This window comes from Cervus canadensis, chromosome 18 (assembly GCF_019320065.1).
Source record: "Cervus canadensis isolate Bull #8, Minnesota chromosome 18, ASM1932006v1, whole genome shotgun sequence".
Lineage (NCBI taxonomy): Eukaryota > Metazoa > Chordata > Mammalia > Artiodactyla > Cervidae > Cervus > Cervus canadensis.
In genome coordinates this window covers 53,812,680-53,833,204 of record NC_057403.1, presented here as the reverse complement: position 1 = coordinate 53,833,204, position 20,525 = coordinate 53,812,680, and the positions used below count along the sequence as shown (strand labels likewise).

The following is a 20,525-nucleotide window of genomic DNA, read 5'->3' as shown; positions in this document are numbered from 1 at the left end:
TGCTGGTTAGCGTCAGGACTTGAGTTAAATTGTATGACCCCCAGTTCTGTGGGTAGACATGGATGCTCATCGTGGGGAGGTGCGTTCTTCTGGGAGCCTGAGGGCCTGGCTCTGAGTGGAGCTCAAGAAGTGAGTGCCAGGCTCGCCCTGCAACGAGGCGGGAGGCAGGGCCCCTGTGGCCCAGCACCCAGACGCTCCCCGGAGGACAGCCAGTGTCCCCGCTGTCCTCGCAGCAGCCGCGGTGTCCTGGGGCCAAGAGCGGTGTGACAGGGCCGCTGGGCGCCTCGTTCCCGTGTCTTCACAGCAGGCGGATGCTGGGTCTTCTTCCCTGGCCACCGCAGGTCGCCTGAACGGCCCTGTGAGCCCCACGCTCTGTGCTCTGTGTTTATCATGGTGGCCATGACCTTGGGCAGCTCCTTGCCAACCCTCTCTAGTTCCGTCCACTACCCTGCGCCAGGCCGAGCCCTTGGCTGTCCCTGGAGAGATCCTCTCTCCCTCCCCACGGCGGAGAGAAGATGGCGGCCTTTTTTTCTGAAGGTACTTGGATCCCTTGCCACAGGTCCCCGTTCAGGGTGGCCGGTGGTCACACATACACCACTTGGTCGCTGGCAGAAACCCCTGCCAGCTCCAGGCGTGTGCCCCCGAGGCTAGGCCCTTGAGGACCCACTGACCGTTTACAAACTGAGCCCCCTCCAGGGCGAGCTGGGCTTGCAGAGACAGGGCGGCCGCCTCCCGGGAGCCCCGACGCAGCCTCCCCTCCCTGAACCACCACGGCCCTGCCCGAAAAACCCTTTGTCACAGAAGCCCTTGCAGGCGCCTGTGATACCTCTGACCACAGAATAATATGGGGCTCATTCCTTTTAATTTTTATAATTTTGAGAACACCCCACCTTATGAAAAATGGCATTTGATAAGTGTTAACACTGGTTTTTAAAGTAAGAGTTTTGTAATGGTTCACCCATTTAAGTGTAGAGTTTAATGAATTTTAGAGTACTCACAGATGTGTGCAGCCATCACCAGCATCGAACTCTGGACTATCGCATCACACCTCAAAAAAATCCCTTACACTTAGCAGTCACTGTCCGTTCTTCCCTGCCCCTGCCTTGGCAACCACGGATCTGTTTTACTTTCCGTCTCTGTGGATTTACCTCTGCTGGAGATTTCATGTAAATGGAATCATACGGTAGGTGTCCTGGTGAGTCTCAGCTCTTTCACCAGGATGACTGTCCCCAGGGTTCACCCGTGTGGTAGCGTGTCAGTGCATCACTCCTTTGTGTGGCTGAGTAATATTCCACGGGACGGACATGCCACATTTGGTCCACCCTTTCACCACTGACAGGCGTCTGGGCGGCTGTGAGTGGTGCCGCTGTGACTGCCTGTGGACAGGTTGTGCGTGGACCTGTTTGTCTTGGGTTCACGCTCCTGGGAGTGGAGTTTCTAGGTGACTCCAGGCGCGGGCCCCCTTGCACAGTACCACCTCCCCCAGCTCTTCAGGGTCCTACCCCTGTGTTACTCGGTCTGGTCCTCTCACAGACATCCTGAGGGTAGCATCGCCTGTTCCTCCCGGGAAGGACTTGGGTCTTCTCTGCCACTGTGTGCTAGCCCTGAGCCCAGCAGGCAGAAGGTAGGTGTTCAGCTAACTCAGGACGGGAGACTGAACCATGAGCCCTGGAGCTTCTGCCAGCCTGGTCACCCTTCTGCCCAGGGGGCAGCAACTTCCCTTCGGTGCCTTGCTCAGGACGAGTCAGCGGTCAGTAGAGCAGATGCTTCTGAACTCCCTTTTCACTGTGCTCAGCAGAGGTGACAGGGTCCAAGGTCATTGAGCCCTGCTCAGCCTCACTTGGAAGCCAGACAAGGCCAGAGTCAAGGGTAGCCCTGGAGGAGGCCTGTGGCTTGCCTGCCTGCCCATGAGATGCCTGCTGGGCATTTCTGGGCCATCTGACCTTGCCTACTGTGGCCAGACCCCCAGCTTCCCAGGTTGCAGACAAGGCTCTTTCTAAACCCAGAAGGCTTTTCTTCTTTCCTCAGTAATTCTGTGTGCAGAGGCCCCCGTAATGCAGCCGCTGCCCAGTGGCCTGGCACCCGGCTCTCTCCTCAGCCCTGCCTGCCTCCCCGTCAGAGGCACCTCATTCACGGCTGCATGTCTACATTAGGGGCTTCCTCTCACCCCACTGGTCCTCTAGGTGACCAGGCCCCACCATGTACTCAGACTCCGAGATGCTCAGGGCTCCCCATTTGCATCTCCCTGGCAGGGGTACCGCCTGGTCTGTGATTGGCAGTCACCTGCCTGGCGCATAGAGGGCTCCATGGTGATGTGCCAGATGGGAACCTAGCAGTCAGGTTGAGCTTCCTGCCCTTTCCTTCATCCATCAGAGCCAGCATCTATCCAGCGTTTGTTCTGTACCAAGATGAGGCTACTGTGTACATCAAAGTGAATGGAAAAAACAGTGATGCTGACTCCAGTGAACTGCGCCCTCCCGCGAGGCCACGCCCTCCCAGTCACACACACATCCCTCCCCCCTCCACTCCTTGGGGCCCTGCCCTCCCACTCTGAGGTTGGGGTCATCTCCCCATTTACAGCAGGGACCCAGAAGATCAGAGAAGCTGGTGTAGCCGGGTGAGCAAGCCTGCACAGATGGGCCCCGCTCCAGGACAGCAGTGCCCATGGGGGTGATACCTGTGCTGCCAGACAGGTGGCTGGGGGGCATCGGGCCAGGAAGTGCCCAGGCGGTGGAGGCGCAAAGACGGGTCAGATCCGAGCCCCACACTGTGGGGCTGAGTCCAGGCAGGCGGTTCACCGTCCTCAACCTTGGTTTCCTGGTGCCTACGAGTGGGTCTGAGTCACCCTCTGGGTGTTCAGTGAGGATCAGTAAACCCATGTGTGTGCCAGTCATTTTTCTTAACTGGGAGGCAGAGGTCGTCGATGGGATAGCATCCCCCCAGATGCCTGTCCACCCAGAGCCTCAGAATGTGACCTTGTTAGGAAGGAGGGTCCTCGCGGGTGGAGTTTGTGAAGGTGGCGTCACACCAGATTAGGGCCCTAGGTCCAATGACTGGTGTCCTTATGAGAAGAGGGGAGTCTAGACACAGTGGCATGTAGGGACAGAGACACGGGGGACGGCCACATGAGGGGCCGAGATGGAGGATCGCTGGCTGTCCCAGGAGCAGGAGGCAGCGGGGCCCCCGGACTGCTGACCTCTAGAGCTGTGGGAGGACACATTTCTGTGCTGTTCAGTCCACAAACTTGTCTAATCCATCATCATAGGTAGGAACTGTTCCTGGCTCCATCTCAGAGATGAGACTGAGGCACCCAGTTGGGGTCCCTCACCTGAGCTGCACAAGCTGACAGATGACCAGAGGCTGGACCCGAGCCCTGGGATTCTGATTCCCGAGCCCCCCAAGGCCACCCCTGTATGTGGGGCTCAGTGACCCTGCCTGACCCTTGGGAGACGCTCTGAGTGCTGCTGACGCTGCCCCGTGGAGCTGCCTCGGCCGGGCCCCCGCAGGGGGGCTTGATGCCTGAGGATGCTGGGCCTGTTCTCACAAGCCCAGCAACGCCTCCTGAACTGTGCCAGATTCTGCAACTTTCTGCCCCTCACTTCAGACTGTACTCCCCTGTGCTTACTATGGAAATCACCTCTTGACACTGTGGTTTAAGGAGACCACTCCCCAACCTCTTGATTTCCCACAGCTCCTCAGGCAGACCCCAAGCCCACCTGCAGGACAGCAGAGCTCTGGGAACCCAGTGTGAGAAACACTGGTCAGTTTCAGGCTTCTAGCAGAGTGCCCTGGAGACTCTGCTTCTGGGGTTGTCAGAACAGAAGATCAGTGAGGCCAAGGTCTCCGAGAGGACCCTGATGCCCCCATGGGGAGGAGGACGGGGGGGACTCACAGGAGCAGAGCTTGAGCAAGCTAAGCCTCTGGCAACCAGAGAATTCCACGGGGCTGTGTCTGGCCCAGCCCCCTCTCAAGTTGCAGATGCACAGCCAGAAGCTGTGGGGCCTAGGACAGGTCTGCCCTTGCAAGCGGGGTGGCCTTGAGCAAGGCACTTGGCCTCTCTGAGCCTCAGTTGAGTGGCCTGTGATATGGGATCACAGGCCCGCCTCACTCACAGCGGGGCTGGCCCTCCTCCGAGCGCCTCCCTCTGCAGCTTGCTCCACGTAGCAGTTGGGGCGAGCTCCAGCTCGGAGGCACCCCGCCCCCGCCAGCAGGCTGCTTGCAGGCCCGTGAGGATGCTGTGACAGGGAGAGCATATGGCGGGCATATGCCACGTGGGAACACGGCTGCCCACGGGAGGAGGCACGGGAGTTCTGGGGAGACGGAGCTGATTCGTGCCAGCGATTCGTGGCACCTGCTCGCGCCCTGGCCCTCCCTGGAGGGTGAGCCTCCGTGCCCTGGAAACTTGGGGTACCGTGGGGGACCTCCTGGGGCGGTGGGCAGTGTGCCTTCAGTCCACTAGATGTCGCTGTCCTCTGCAAGATCCAGTGGACCCACAGCCTAACCGGACCTGGAAATGGGGTGGGGTCCCTCTCAGGGAGACGGCCCTTGCAACTTCCCCTTGGCACTCAGAGAGGCCAAGTCACTGGCCTGCGGTCACACAGCCAGGAAGTGGCAGAACCAGCATGGAGTCCTTTCACGGGGTGGTGTCAGAGGTGAGGAGAGCAAAGGGGAAGGTCCTGGGTGCCCACTAAGCCCTCCCTGGCCGGCAGGGTCCAACTTCTCTGCCTGTGGAGGCTTCCCTGGGTTCCTCCTGTGTCCCCTTTGGCCCATGTGCCCTGCAGGCCTTGTCCTCTGGGCTGCCTAGGCCAGGACACGTGGTGAACCTTAGGTTATCCTCTGACCTCTCCCTCGGTGCCCTGTTCACAGCAGGCATCCAGTACATGCTCTGCCCTTGTTCGGTGGCCCTTCGGTGTGGCTGTACTGAGGGGCGGTGTCCGCTGAGCCCCAGGAGCTCTGGCAAAGGGGTCACAGCTTGAGACAGATGGCTCTGAGCCCTCAGCTTCTAGGGGCCTCTGCCACCAGCTGGGAGGCTGTCGCGGTCCCCACCCACAGGGGCTCCTCACCTCGCTTGCTCTGAGTCAGGTCACACCAGGGGACGTGGATGATGGTGTTTCTGGGGCAGCAGCAAACCTTTGCGGGGGAGGGATCCTGTGGTCAGAAAAACACCCAGCGGGAGGGACGCAGGAGGGGGTCCCAGCCACATGATGCTGTGCCCGTGACAGTGGGGTGCAGGGAGGTGAGGGGGCACCCGGCCCACTGTGCCCCTCACAGCCCCCCCTGGGGAAGAGGAGGCTGGGGCACAGCTCCCCCGAGACAGCGGAGGACAGTCTCGGCGAGGACCTGACGCCCACCGCGATCCTGCGGGAGCAGATGGCCAGGGAGAGGGGCGGAGGCGGCAACAGTTGGTGCCGCCAGCTTCCGGCTCCCCCGCGGCGGCGGGTGTGAGAGGCGGCGATGGGAGCGAGTGGCAGAAGCCCAGCCTGCTGTCGCCACCTCCCCCCGCCCCCCCAGCCTTCCTCCTTAGCCCTTCAAGAGGCTTCTCCCCAAATACCCTGCCTGGAGCCTGCCTGGGAGGCCTGAGAGCCCAGGTGTCAGAGCCTGGTCTGAAGAGGTGGAAGTCCCAGCCTCCAGCCAGCCCAGCCCAGTCTCGTCCTGGCTCTGTGACCCAGCCTCAGTTTCCCCATCTGTACAATGGGGTGATGTCAGTTTCTACTTTTGAATCCTGACTCTACTGCATGGAGCTGTGTGACCTTGGGAAGGCTCCTTTGCCTCTCTGTGCCTTGGCTTCCCCATCTGTAAAGTGGAGAAAGCTATAATACCTGACTTGTAGTGTTGTGGACTGAAAGGGGTTCACTCTGGGAAAAGCATGAAGGGGCCAAGGGATGCCAGGAGCCATGGGCTCTGCCCTCAGCAGGGAGATTCAGATGGCACTGAGCAGAAGCCTTAGGTTGAGAGGAGAACCACAGTCAAACACGGAAGAGTGGCCATCGCCTGCACTCATGGTGCGCTCCGAGTGCCTCCCATATGGGGCTCACTCAGCCTTACAGCATCCTTGGGCTTGGCACCATTACTGATTCAGTTTACAGATAGACCAAGGCCCAGAGCCGCGAAAGCGCTGGCTTAGAGTCACTGCCCTGTTTCCCTTTGCAAAGCCCTCTTCTGCTCCCGCCCACCTCCATCACCCCGCCCCGCCTCAGCGCCTGCAGATGCTGCGCTAGCGGCCGGGGTCCCAGGTCCTGTCACTTCTCCCCACTCCCGCCCGCCACCTGACCAACTCTGCCAGCCATCCGCAGTCTGTTCCAGTCCCCGGGGTGGCTCTGGCCCTGCCACGCTGTCAGCCTCGGGATCTGTCCCCTCCCCTGCCTACAGCCTGACCTCTGCTGCACTAGCCCTAAACAGAGACATTTACTCCAGAGAGGGGCGTGCCCTGCATGGGCCGGCCGGCCACTCAGCGACACACAGTTGGAAATCCCAATCCTAGTCTCACTAACCGACTTCCAAGTGCTGAAAAAACATACATGGCTGCCTGGCGGCTACCGCCTTGGGCAGCACAGATCTAGAACATTCCACTGATGCTTCCTAGGGAGGCTTGGGGAGGCGGGAGAGGTGCAGCGCGGGCTGCATTGGCAGTCCTCGTCTGAGAGGCAGGCAGGACATATTGGAACTGCTCTCTGCATCTTATGCCATGTTTCCCCAGGAACTCAGTCTGTTCTGTTTCACCAAACCTCGAGCACATGGGCCAGGCAGGGATCGTTCTTATATATATTTGTAAATTGATTTGTAGAAGTCTTAAAAGACATGGAAAATGGAACCATGTCTAAATAAGCGTCTTACAGATTGCTTTTGCTGAAAAGAGGAAACTAACGTCAAGTCTCTGAACTTTGGGGATGTTGGTCATCCTTCCTCCAGGCCTCAGTTTACACATCTGCATGAGGGGTGATCTCCCGGGCGCTGGCTAGGAGGTCCTGGGAGGCTGGGGTGGGGAATGGTGGGGTGCACAGGGCCTGGACTCAGAGCCCCACTTTGCCCAGCGAGCTTGGCCTCTTTTGGGGGCCTGGGTTCCTTCACCCCTAGAATGGGCAGAAGAGCCCTGGCTGAAGTGGGGATCTCGACGGGGGATCTCTGAGGGAGGCCTGGCGGGAGCAGGGCAAGGGGCAGAAGAGTCAGAGCTGCACCCAGAGGCCCCTCCCTCGGCACCCAGTGCCACCCAGACCTGGTCCGAGTGAGGCTGTTTTCCTGCAGGCCCATCACACAGCCGGGAAGAGCCTGGCTCCCCTGTCCCGTGATGGAGGGAGGGAAGGAGGCCTGGAGCTCCCTGGGAACGGGCATCTTCCTGGCCTCCTGTCCCGGGAGCAGAGCTCTGAGTTCTTCCAGGGTGCAGGTGAGAGCAGGAAAGGTCTAGCAGGGGTGAGTGCCGCTGCCCTTGTCCGCAGGGCAGGGGACGGAGGGGCCCGACGGGCAGGGTTGATCTTGGTGGGCCTTTTGTCCCTCCCCACCCTCAGCAGCCTCCCCTCCGCCCCTCAGCCCAGGCAGTTGTGAACATCCTTCCGTTCAGCCCATTGCACTGGGTCCCTGCTACAGGCTGCAGCAATGAGGACCACAGCCAGTGGAGCGCCACCTCCTGGACCGCACAGCCTCGCAGCCGTTCCCTGCTCAGTCGGAGGGATGGGGAGGGCGGGGGTGCCCATTGCCTCAGAAGGCATCAGAGAATTCCAGCAAGAGCCCCCACCCCGTGTGTGACCAGATAGGAAGTGGGCCTCCCTTGATGTCAGTCCTGGCCTGTGACAGCCCGGGGTGGGGTGGTCCCCACGCCCTCCTGAGAGAGGCCACGGCCTTGTCATGTTGGTCCCTCGCGCCCCAGCCCGACCTCGCCCTGGTGGGAGGCCAGGCCCGCTGCTCTGCCAGACTCCATTCCTGCCAGCTGGCCCGCCCTGCACGGTTGCCATGGCAACCCCGCCGCATGTCAGCAGGGCCTGCCGCTCCCGCTTCGTCTCTCTCTGGGGCCAGAGCCACTTCAGGGAGGCCCCGGGGGCTGCCAGGCAGAAGGGAGATTCCCCAGAGGCCCCTCGGGGTCCTGGGCCTCGGCCAGGCCTTGACCCCTGCCAGCAGAGGGCAAAGGACGATGGGGACAGCCCTGGGTGGCCAGGGAGACAGTGGGAAGCTGGGGGTGGGGGCAGGAGTGTACCGCGAGAACAGAAATAAAACAGTGGGGGCAGGTGCCCCGGGTCTCCAGAGGCCTGGCTGACTCCTCTCGCAGCCCGTCACCCGCACGGAGAGGCCCACCCCAGCCCCACTGAGTGACCCCGCCACCACGTGCCACCCCCGCTGCGTGTGCCCCCACTGCACGCTCCGGCTCCAGGAGACGCCTCCCCGTGTGAGGGGGCTGAGGGTCCAGACACAGCCGGGCGGGGAGCTTCAGGACAGAGACGCAGTGCCGGCCGTCCTCAGGTGGGGGAGATGGGTAACCCTCCCAGAGGCACAGAGGGTGAGCCACCAGCCCAGAGCGACACAGGGCTGCAGGTACAGAAGCATCAGTACGGGAGGCAGGGGGCCGCCTGGAGAAGGGAGACTGGAGAGGGAGGACTCTCACAGTGGGAGCACTGGAGCAGCTCAGAGGCAGTGGGGCCCTGACTCGGCTTCCTGCAGATGGAGACCACCCCCCACCCCAGATAGGGGGTTAGTCTGGCTGGAGCTGAAGGAGTGGAGAGGCAGGGTGGGGGGCCTGGTGGATGTGGGGGTCTAGTGAGGCAATGGGCAGAGCCACAGCCCTCCCGGCACAAGCTCCTGAAAGGACCCTGGAGGGTGGTCCCAGACCCAAGTGGCCTATAGGAGGGACCCCGAGGCCTCCCACCTGTCCTTCTAGAGGCAATAGGCCGGGGTGGGGGGGGAACCGTGGGGGGAGGGGGAGCTCCAGCCCCGCCCTCTAAAGCAAGCCCTCCCAGCCTCCTAGCCCTGAGGTCACCTCTGGTCTCAGGGGGTTACACCATGGCTTTAATTTCAGTGACCTTGATGCTTGTCAGGTCAAATATTTCAACTCAGTGGACTCATCCAGCAGGAGCAGGTTTCCATGGCAACGGGGGCTGACCCATAGGAGCCCCCCCCCCCCCGCCGGGTCACTGCTGTGGTCTCACCCATCACTCCCCAGACTGCTGTGCGAAGGCCAGGATTGTGTCTAGCAGGGCCCCTACCCCCACACCCACATCCTGTAACATGAGCACACGGGTCCTCGCACAGGACGCAGGGAGTCCATGTGTGACCTCGGTCTTCTGTTGACACAGCTCTTGTTTTTCCGTGAAGACATCTGCTGACCCACCCCAGCTGCAGAGAAAGGGGGAGGGGTGTGGGCTCCGCCTGTCGGCATGAATTCCACCAAGATGCCCAGTTTCAGCCAGGCTGTGTCCCCTGTCACAGGAGCTTAGGCCACCTGGAAGTTGAGTGCTTCGCCTGACTTGGCCAGCTCCCAGTCCTCATCTCCCCTCCCACCCCGCAGGGCCTGGAGGGCCAAGGCCACCCTGTGATCTGGGTGCTGCCCGTCTGTCCTCTGCTTGTGGTCCTGCAGCCCAGGCCCAGAGCCCATGTATTATTCCTGCTGACGGCACCTCCTCTGTGGTCCCATCACCAACCAGCGTTTACCGAGTGCTTGCTTGTGGAGCCCTTCATGTGCATGACTTAATCTTTGCAACACCCCACGAGGGCTCTTGGGGGACAGGACTCCCAGTGTCACCACTCACTAAGTGTGTGACTTTGGGGAAACCAATTTGCCTCCTGGTGCCTCAGTGTTCCCCTCTGTACAATGGCCTGTTGCCAGAACTCTTGAGGGTGAATTCGTGGATGGACTGTTTAGAGCTGTACCTGACTTCTGGTCAGGGCTCAAGGAGGGTCAGCAATTCATGTGCATCTCCCTGAGAGGGGGGCACAGATAGGGTGTGCACATCTTCAAGGGGGCACAGCTGGTTCTGACCCCCGGGCAGCACTTGTAGCAGGTTCCATGGGGGCCATGTGGGAGAGGCAAGGGCAAGCTCGGGGTGAGGGGTAGGCCGAGCCCCATCTGCTGGAGTCCTGGTTGCTGGTAGGAGGGGGCGTGGCATTTACTGGTCTCCCTTTACACCTTCAAAGGTCCACAGGGCCCAGCAAATGTCCCTGAACTATGACCAGAGCAGCAACCATCTATCTAGGTGTGTTCCAGGCATTCATGCATTCATTGAGTTCTCCTGAGAACTCTGAGGTCCAAGGTGTTATCCCTGCTATTGCAGAGAGCAGCCATGGGTTCGAGCCTGTTTCCATAGCTCAGTGGGGCCGGCGAGCAGCACAGACATAGGAGCACTTACGATGCCCCCGCGACGCTAGCACTGACCTGCGTTCATCTCCTAGCATCTCCCATAAACCTGATCGTGAGGGGCCTCTGAGCACCCCCACTCCACGAGGCCCTAACTCACACCAGGTGCAGGGGAGAACCCGGAGCCCAGGCCCTCCACCACTTCACGGACCCCTCCCAGGCGATGCTCAGAAGGCCCGGAACAGGAAGTCTGCCCTTCAAGAAGAACTTCTTTGGGAAACCTGACGATGACAAATTATTTTTTTAATGGTTTTAATTTATCCCCCTTTCCTTGGAGTGTGTCAGAGGCAATCTGCTTCTCTCTGCCTCTGTGAGCCTCCTCGTCTCTTGTTAGTGGCTCGGCTTTGAACATATTTCCTTTTATCATGTGGTGACACGCGGTGGCAGAGGGCGATTCCGGGAGACGCTGTCGGGGAGGGGCCAGGCTAGAGTTTGCATCGCTCCTGACAGCTAATTAGCTGTGTGTCTTTACACCGGGGGGCCTCTCATATGGCAGGCATCATCACCACGGCCCTGAAGCCGCGCGCCGAGACTTCAGAGGAGGCCTGCCATGGCCTTCCTCCCTCCAGCCCTGGATCCGAGGCGCCCAGGCCAGCGGTTTGTTTTGGCAGTGCCCTTGGACCGTGGTCCCTCCGGGCCTGCTTATTGGCAGCAGTGGGAGGGCAGAGCTAGGATGGAGGGTCCCTGGGGCCCAAATGTGCCTATAGGCGCAGGGCTCTGGGTTAGGACTCAGACCCAAGTGGGAGTCTGAGGCTCCGTTTGCTGTCAGGCAGGTCTGCTCTGCCCGAGGCTCAGTTTGCTCATCTGCAAATTGGGTATAAAGTGATACTCATCCTGGTTGTCTCAGACATTCTGCAAAGCATCCAGTAAGGGCATGTGTTGCAGCGAGCTGAAAGTAGTAACGCACATCTGGGTTCCATGGATCCAACATGTATTGGGCACCTACTGTATGCCAGACCCTGCACTGGGTGCTGGGTGCTGAGCAGTGAACAGAAAGGCTGCCGACCTTCCTTCCAAAAGGGAAGGAGAAAATAAAAAACGGAGAGATCACATATGTAATCCCTGCTGTTGTCAGGGAGGGGGCCGGGCTAGCTTGCATCCTCCTGACAGCTAATTAGAGGTGATTAGAGGCAGGGAGGAGAGGGAAGCTGGGGAGGGCGGAGAGGCGGGGAGGGCAGAAGGGTGCAATTTCAAACAGCGTGGTCAGGAAAGGCCGCGGTGACATCACAGATGATTACTGCTATCCTGTGTATTTATGAGGATGAATAACAAAGATCACTTCTCCCCATCACCACTCCTTTTCCTTTTTGGCTTGTTAGAAAAACAGTGTCCCTTTATACATTTTAGGGCAGGGTTCTCCCATTTGAGCGGCATTGGGATCTGCTGGGGGGGTTTGTTAAACATGTCGCCGGGCCGCCTGAGCTCCTCATGCAGAATATACATTTCTGACGAGTTCCCAGGTGATGCCGATGCTGCTGGCTCAGGCGGTGGCGGAGGGGTGGGGTACGGTCCTGGGCCCGGAATAAACTTGGCTCATGTGTGAAAGCTTGAATTTCTTCTGTCAGTGGATGTGGCCGAGAGCCACTGATTCTGTGATAGATACTTCTAAGGCCCCAAGGATCAGATCCAACTGCATGAAACTGCCACCTTTTGCATTGCATTTTGTTTGGCTTCGTGTTTGCTGAGTCTGAAGAGCCGTCCTGGCCTCCTGGAGCTGCTGACTAGCAGGGAGGACAAACATATGGACACTGTGTGAGGACGTAGAGCTCAGTCCTGGGTTCCTATCCAGCCAGGGCGTCAGGGAGGGCTTCCAGGAGGAGGTGCTGCCTGAGAGACATTTCCATAGACTCTCAGTGCCCCCCGGCAGTGAAGGAGGGATGGGTACTCTAAGTGGAGAGGACCTCTCGCTCAGAGGTTAGGAGTGAGATGAGCAGGGGTACGGCCTGCTGGGGGAGGGTGGGGGCAGTGAGGTTAGGGACTGAGGACCCTCTCCAAGGGCCTCAGATGTCGTCTGTCAGGGACAGCTCACCCTGGAGTTCCTTCCTGAAGGCAGAGGAGCCCTTGATGGGTGAGGCATGACACCATTGTGCAGACACACGTTCTAGATGCAGAGTATGATTCTGCCCCCACCCCACCCCCCGCCGCCCCCTCTGCAGGTCCTTTCTGGAGCCCAGGGAAGCCCTGGCAGGGGGCATCTCAGACTGGCCCCACACAGCCCTGTGGACCAGGCCCCCACCCCCTCAGGTGGACCCTGGCACTGCTGGCCAGGAGCTGGTCCAGGCAGAACAGGGGCCTTGGCCGCACCCCGAGCTGGCCCTTGCTGGGGTGTCACACACCGCATGCTGGGTTTCCAGGGCATCTTTATTTTATTTTGGTTGCTCCTTCCTCACCGTCTCCTGATTTTTTATTTCTGACTTTTGGTGCTCAGAGTACCCTCCACATTCTATCGACTCCCAAGCCTTCTCGGAGACCTGAGAACCTCCTTCCGAGCATCCTGGGGCAGGAGGAGGGGGGACGGGATGGGCGGGGATGGCCTGGGGGCCTTCACTCTGTGCTCAGTGGTCCAGGGGCCTGGAGCCCTCGTTCTTCCTGCCGGCTCCCCAGCAGCAGCTGTTCCAGTCAGACCCTCCCTCTGCTGAGAACCTGGGCTGCGGGATGTGTGGGCAGCATGCAGGCACCCGGGGCCAGGAAGGCCAGGGCAGTGGGGTCAAGTCCTTGCATTTCGAGATCAGACATTCCGCGTCCTGACTGAGGTTGCTGTGTGATGACGGTCTGGTTACCTGGCCTCTCTGAGCCTCCACTTTTGCCTCTGAGAAATGGATGGTAACAGCACAGTGGCCGCATGGGGTCGTGGTGAGGAGCAGACAGACGCCTTTGGAGTGAGTGCTTGGAGTCGTGGGTGGCGTGCTGTAAGTGCACGGTGAATTTTCCAGCTGGGAGGGCCGCTTCCCTGTGTTGCCAAATTGGGAGTGATAGGGAGGGAGGAGAAATATCGTTCTGTTATTCTTAAGAGGAAATGAGCAGTGGAGTTACAGGAACAGGGTCCTGCGGGTAGATGCAGGGAGTGTAGACGAGGCTGAAACCAGCTTATTTGCAGCAAGAAAAGCTTATCACTGATTTTGGCGGCCTGGCACACGGTTTTCAACAACATAGAAGGGAGCTTGCGGCCACCCTCCGGTGGGTGGAGGCAAGTCACAACTCTGCTGCTAATGGGAGCTGACTGCTCAGAATGCTGCTTTCCCCACAGAGTCTGACCTCCTGGGACCCGGTCTCTGCTCTCCAGAATCCTCCTCCACACAGCGCCTCCCAGCTCAGGCCCCCTTCTGGCCTCCACCTGAGTGTGCTTGGACTGTCTCTTGTAACTGGGATCCCCCACCCCTCCTTTCTCCTGTGGGAAAACTCACCCCCCAGTGTCACCTCCTCCAGGAAGTTTTCTATGATAGGCCCCTCCAAGTCAGCTTTCTGGGAACAGATTTCACGCCTGTCTCCCCCTTGAAACATGAGCTCCTCAGGCCAAGGCCTGTGTCTCTGGTTTCTTCCTCATGGTCAGCACCAAGAGGGCCAGGGGCCTTACGTTTGATGAATGAATGAATGAATGAATGATATTCTGTGCCCCAGGTCCTCCTGGGACACCTGGACCCCTCTGTATCCCTCACTGTAGGTTGTATCCCTCACTGTAGGTTTGATGAATGAATGAATGAATGAATGATATTCTGTGCCCCAGGTCCTCCTGGGACACCTGGACCCCTCTGTATCCCTCACTGTAGGTTGCTCTTGTCTCCTCTGGCACAACCCTGACCAGGCCAGGATCCCGGGCTGGCCTGAGCACTGGAACACAGAGTCGTTGCCCTACCAGGAGCTCCCTTGCGGGATGGGAGTCCGTACAGAGACAGGGTGAGAGGCCTTCTGCAGATCCTCGAGGTGGGGGGCATCACCGCCAGACCCAACCCAGACCTGCCCGAACCCATCTCTGTTTACGGAGAATTCTAGATCACAGGCGCCGTCACACCTCAGCTCGCTTGCCTGGGGCCACCTCCTCTCGATGTCTGTCTTTTTCTAAGGTCAGCCTCACCCCCTGCTCTCCCCACCCCAGGAAGGCCTCCCCGACTTCTCCTTTATTTCTCAGCCCTGCGCCTTCCCTGGTGGCCTTCCCTTGGTCCTGTGCTGTAAATCCCCAAAGGCCCTTTGAGGGTTCACAGCCCATCCATAGCTGCAGACCCCATCCTCCAAGCCCTTTGTCCCAAGGGTATGGAAAGCGGCCTGGTGATACAAGGACCCCGCAGCGAGGGAGCTGCCGCAGCCACATGCCCTGGGCGTGCAGCCTGGCTCCAGGCCCCCTCTGCCCTGGTCGCTGCTGCTGCTTTTCCTGAGGGAGAAGCTTTCTCGATTAGGCCATCGAGGCCTTGCTGATAGGCACAAGAAACGGGGGTGCACCCCAGGTGTTGAGGGCTTATGGGCCCTGGGTGAGGGCATTTCTCCAGTGAGGATCCCTGGGTCGGGAGGTGAGTCCGCACACCCACAGTCACGGGGCGGGTGTCAGTGCAGGTGTCCGCACTCAGCCTTGACGTTCTCTGGGCCCCGTGCCGCCTGGGGACGTTCGCCGCGCTCCCTGTGAGCGTGGCCCGGCGGCCGGCAGCGCCCTAGACAGACGCCATGGAGTGATGGATTCCAGGCCTTGGCGCCGGCTCCGGAGGGAGGAAAGGAATCGCTCATGCTGTCAGGGGAAGGCCGTTCCAAGGAGCCTGAGCTTCTCAGGGAGGCGGGGGCACCCCACCCCAACTGGCCTCCTCCCACGGAGCTGGGGCACCCCTCCCCCGCCAGCCTCCTCCTAGGCTGTGGGGCACCTTGGGGGCCGTGGGGACCCCTTCCTGCCCCAAGGCGAAGCTGTCAGGAGGTACGTCTTCTCTGTCTGCGGTGCCTTCTGTAGTTGGGAAGGAGTGGCCTTGCTTATGGCCCAGTTAGGGAAACCGAGGCCAAAGGAGCAAGTTGGTGCTTATCAGGGCCCAGCAGGAAGGCCTTTACCCCTTCACGTCAGCCTAATTGGGGGTTACTGACAGCCAGCACTGCAGAGCTGCCCAGGTCCCTCCTAGAAATGGGCAGGGACGACAGCATCCCTGGAAAGGAGCCCCGTGGTCCCCGCCCCACTGGCACTGCCCCCGGCTCGGTCACAGCCCCTCATGGCTCTGAGGGACTGGGCGGCCTGTGCCCAAGACCCCCACGTGTGGACCTGTTCTGTCTCACCTTCAAGATGTCTTCTGTTGTGCCCACTTCACAGATGGCAAGACCCAGGCCAGTGGGTCCATAGTGCAGTCACGTAGACCTACCCTCCTAACTGGAGGGGGTGGTTTGAGACCTGGAAGAAAGTAAGAGAAGAGAAAAAAGGAGGGGACTGTTTTCTGGGGGTGTTTCGGGGGCCAAGAGGGGTGGGGTAGAGACAAGGATCTAGTGGCCACTCTGAGTGCCATGCGGTTGCATCCCGGGAGAGACCTGTGTGACCTGCATCTTTGAGAGGCCTGACATCTGACCCAAAGTCGCACAGCCAGCAGGTCGGGGAGCAGAGGTCTGAACCCTTGCCCACATCCTGTCCCCCCCACTGCCCGCCATCCAGCACTTGCCAGGCCGGCTCTGCCCTCGGCCACAGCCCTGGGGCCCTGGAGCAGCCGGCTCCTTCTTGCCTCAGAGGAGAGGATGTGTCTCCTGCTCAGCTAATTATGTGGAAAATTGGAAGAAATTGCACGAGCCTCGGTGGGAAATGAGGTCAGGGCTGAAGGTTATCAGAGCAGTAGCAGTGTGGCTGCTCGGCCAGCCTCCCCTGAGACACTGGCCCCTGCTGGAGGCAGCGTCCGAGGCCCCCTCCCCACCCAGAGCTAAGGCCCCCCGGGAAGCGGGGGTGGCAGCTTCCCTGCAGTGGAGTGCCCGACCCTTAAAAATCCAGAGCTGGGTGTCCCGGCTTCCCCACCCCCCTCCGCTTCCCTGTCACCCAGTCCTCTCTTCTCAGTCACCCCCCAGCAGCTCCCCAAGAACGCTCGGCACTGGGGGGGCAGCCCTGGGCAATGCAGAGGCACCTCTGGGTGTTGGCAGGAAGGAAGTGAAAGCAGAGAGTGTGTCGGGGGGCGGGGAGGTGCCTGTGTGCACGCGGGTGTGTGCGCCTCGGCCCGCGCCTGACGCCGACCCCGCCCGCTCCTCCTGCTGTGTTTACTTCCTGAGCACCTCCTGTGAGTCAGGCGTGTACCCGTGTTCTGTCCGCCTGTACTCCTCTCCGTTCTGTGGCACACGTCCACGTTTTCCCCAGCCCGTGAGTTGTTTCCTTGGCCAGCCAACTCCTATTCGCCTGCAGAACCCTCTGCGGGCCGCCCCTCCTCAGGCAGCCGCACACCACGTTGCTGCCGATACACAAGGGACCAGAGTGTGCTGGTGAAAAACGGGGATGGTGGGGCCAGAGGCCTGGTTCAAAGCCTGCTCTGCCACAAGCTCACCAGCAGCCTTGGCCAGGTTGCTTCTCTGAGCCTCAGTTTCCTCATCTGTGAAGTGGGGATAATCGTGCGGGCATCAAGATTCAGTGAGCCGTATGAGTCCCTGCCTGCCACGGCCCAGGGGCTGGCGTGTCAGGGTTTGTCACTGGTGATGAGGAGGGGCGGTTTCCTCAGCACCCCTCCCTCCCGCTCCCTGCCCCCTAGCAGCCTTCTCTCCTGCCTCCGTGTTCCCGCAGCGCTGTCCCTCCTTGCTACCCCAGTGCGTTGTCTGTGCCTGGACCCAGGAGCAGCCGAGCTCTCCGGGCTGGGGGAGGGGGCGCACTGGCCTGGGCCGGCCGGGGCCCTGGGTCCTCTTCCTGGTGGTGCTGTGGTCCTAAAGTACCAGTGCCAGCCGCCAGACAGGCTCCGAACGGTGAGCCCCGCTCCCCTCCATGCAGGACCCCGCCTCACCTCCCTCCACGCGGTCCGCGGTGGGTCTCACCGTTCGGGGGGCGCTCCATGCTCAGAGCTGCCCAGACAGAGCCCTGCCCAGGGTCTGAAGCAGGAGATCCACTTCTGTCCCAGGTGTCTGGGCCCACTTTCTCCCGGCCCCCAGCAGACTCTGATATAAATGACCAAGGTCCAGGTAGACTGGGGGGGAGAGGAAGGGAGGCTGTGGAAAGCTCCAGGAGAGGAAGAGACTGACCCTGACATCGCTTCCCATAGGGGAGCCCTGGGGTGGACGTGGGCTCCTCTGTACAGAGGGGACACCGAGGGCAGGGATGTGCAGAAACTCGCCCGAGGCCACGCTGGAACCACGCTGTGTTTCCCTTTCTCGTTGCCCTGGTGTTTGATATGGAGGTTCAGGGATGAGAATAAATGAGCCACCCCCACCTCCGATTTTCCTCCTGATTGACAGGCGGCGGCCTCCCGAGGGTGCGCGGGCCTCTCCTGGGGGAGCGTCCCACGTCCTTCCTCGGTGCCCTGATACGGGGCGATGGTTGCCCCCGGCGGCATCTGAGGCTGGCAGGGAGGTGGGCGTAATTGACTTGTAACATTCAGACTGTGACAGGCTGTCATCGGTGTCAGGCTCGGGGTGGGAGAGCACCTGTCAGCGTGTGTGTGTGTGTGTGTGCGCGCGTGCTGTGTGTTCTCTGCTCGTGTTTTATGGAGATAACAAACCATCTTTCCTGATGAGGGAGATCTTTACAAGCACAGTGCAGGTGGCGAACAGGCCAGGGGACTGCAGACTCCCAGACCGTCCTCCCAGCTCTGCCTGCCCAGCCCCCGTCTCGGCCCCAGAGACCCTCTCTCCAGCCTCCCCGGCCCCCCTCAAACCCTAGTCGTGGGAAGGGGCTCCAGAGCCCCCGGAAGGTAGCCAGAGTGGCCGCTGCACCCCAGCCTTTGGCCGCAGGTCTGCCCAGGGCCTGCAGACAACAGATGCACCTGTAGGTGGGGCACCTGTGGTCCACGCACGTGCTATGCCACTGACCCGCCATGACTCTGTTGAGCACTTTGGGGTTTGCACAGCCAGCCCATTTTGCAGGCTTGAAAACTGAGGCCCAGAGAAGGCCAGTGACTTTCCTGGGGCCGCACAGCTGAGCTCAAGCTCACTGGACTCCACCCCCACGTCCTCCCGGGGGTGCTGCTGCTCTGCCTCCCGCCTGAGAGGGCCTGGGGAGACTTTGCTCCTCTGGCGTCACTCTGGCCAGAAGGGGCTGGAGAGGTGCTTCGTAGTGACCTCCCTCAGCCACCAGCGCCCCGCGCGGACTCTGGGGGCTCCGGCCCTGCGTCCTGCCTGCCGCAGCACTGCCCCCCGTCTCCGGGCGATGGAACCCTGCCCGAGCCCCGTCCCTCCAGGGCTCGCTGGCAAGGCCATGACATGCTGACCGGCTGCTCTCCCACCCACATCCACCCTTGTCTGGCCAGGTGAAGAGGTCCTCCCCTTGCCGTGTCTTTCCCCGCTTGGGCCATCTGTCCGGGTGGCATCAGGGGCTCGCTCCCTCTGCCCAGGTGACTCTCTGAGGACACAGCCCGCGTGGACGTCCAGTACAGCAAGCTCGGGAAGCCGCGGTAGCCAGAGATGGAGTTTTCCATTTGCATCCTCTTTTCAAACATTTTCAGAATCTGGAAACAATTAAAGTGGCCCAGTGGGGGCCGCTTTTATTAAATCAAAGCTCTCAGGCTGTTGTGCTTGTTGGATTGATGCTGCCCTGGGCTGGCCGCTTTGTTAACGCTCCATCCTGCGTGCGGCCTTGAAGGAAACGCACACCAGAGGGAGGAAAAATCCATTTAGTCATCCTCTGCAGCCCCGGCTCCCGAGAGCCGCAGAGGACGTCGCCCTGGGTGTTTCCGGGGTGGGAGCAGTTCTGTGTGAGGTCCTGCCATCCGCCCAGGAAAGAGCGGTTTCTAAATGTGCCTGTCTGCAGCCTCCGACAGCCCATCCATCCCCAGCTAGACGGAGCAGGAGGAGTGGGAGGCAGGCGGCCTTGGGGCAGACGCACCTGGCTTCAGGGATCTGCCTGTTCTCACAGAGGCCTGCGGTTCTCCGTTTCATGACCGCGGCCGGCGTCCCCATCTTCATGGCTTGTCTGGGGGCAAAGCAGAGGCTGTCAGGCCGGCCCGTGCCGCCCACCCCTTTCATCCTGCGGGCTCAGCTTCCAGCCGCCTGCCCTTGAGTGGCTTTCTTTCCCAGGTGCTTCTGGGGCCCCAAATGTATCCCTGGCCTGTGGCCAGACATGTTAGGAGCCGCGCCCTTCCTGGTGACTGCAGGGAACTGGTGTATCAACAGCTGGGCACCCTTCCATCATCAGGGGGACCCTGAGCTCCAGGCAGGATCGGCGGGGTTGAGGGCTGGCTGACCTGCCCGGCAGAGTGCTTCCCTTCCCTTCTCCCTCCCCTCCTGCCCACGTGACGTCACATGAAGGCATGTACCTGGGTCTTCGCCTGCTCTCCTGGGGCTGGGTGGGGGCCGGGCATCTCAGGGACCCAAGGCCTGGAGGCAGTGGCGAGCTGTGGTTATTGGTGTCAGCGGTCTCTGAGGGGCACATTGGAGAGGCACCGCGAAGCCTGAGAAGCCCCTCCAGGTCAAGGAGGGCAGCCACGCTGAGCCTGTAAGGTTTATGGACTGGCTCACCTGTAATGAACAGCGTCAAGATGTTTGTCCGTCCCGAGAGGAGGTCGGGGCTGCTGGAACCCTAAAACTAGGCCAGAGGGGCCGTGGTGTCTCTGGGGTCACAGGCCTGCAGGGGCCTTCTGGCCCCACGCTCCCCTTCCCTACCATCCTGGGTGCTGGGACAGAGTCCCAGTGGGGAGAGCAGCTCAGCTGGGGGAGGGGCGGGGGAGGGGGCAGCCTCTGGGTCACATTCTGGCTGAGACGCGCCTGGTTCTGGGGGAGCAGCTGGAGGCCCCAGGGCTGGGGTGGGGGCACCTGGCGGAACTTGCAGGGGCCTGGGGGCCAGGCTGGGGTCTGCAGGGCGCCTTCTCTTATGGATGCTCCTTCTAAGTACCCTCCTGCCTCCGTGTTTCCCTCTGTGGAGGGCACCCTGCACCCACCACAGGTGGGGGACCCCACCCCCCGGGGGCACAGGTGTGTCGGCCAAGCGGGTCCCCAGGCCCACGTCCAGCGCTCCCGTCGTCACCACCGTCCGCTCCGGGAGCTGCGGGGCAGGTGGGCCCCAGCCCTCCTCTCCCTCTCGGGTCTGGGTTCTCACGCGGTGGCTCCTCCCGCCCCTCAG

At 60.9% G+C, this 20,525-nt stretch overlaps 1 protein-coding gene and 1 long non-coding RNA gene across 6 annotated transcripts in view; one reads left to right on the top strand and one right to left on the bottom strand.

The window, feature by feature from the left end:
* Window positions 1-20,525, top strand: part of GSE1 (Gse1 coiled-coil protein) — a 390,100-nt gene that overhangs the window by 60,485 nt on the left and 309,090 nt on the right. The window lies entirely within an intron of this gene.
* On the bottom strand, window positions 11,980-15,904 carry LOC122420253. Its single transcript, XR_006263247.1, has 3 exons — window positions 15,578-15,904; window positions 13,117-13,286; window positions 11,980-12,057 (listed from the first exon to the last, which is right to left on the bottom strand). It is a non-coding gene; the product is annotated as an uncharacterized LOC122420253 (long non-coding RNA).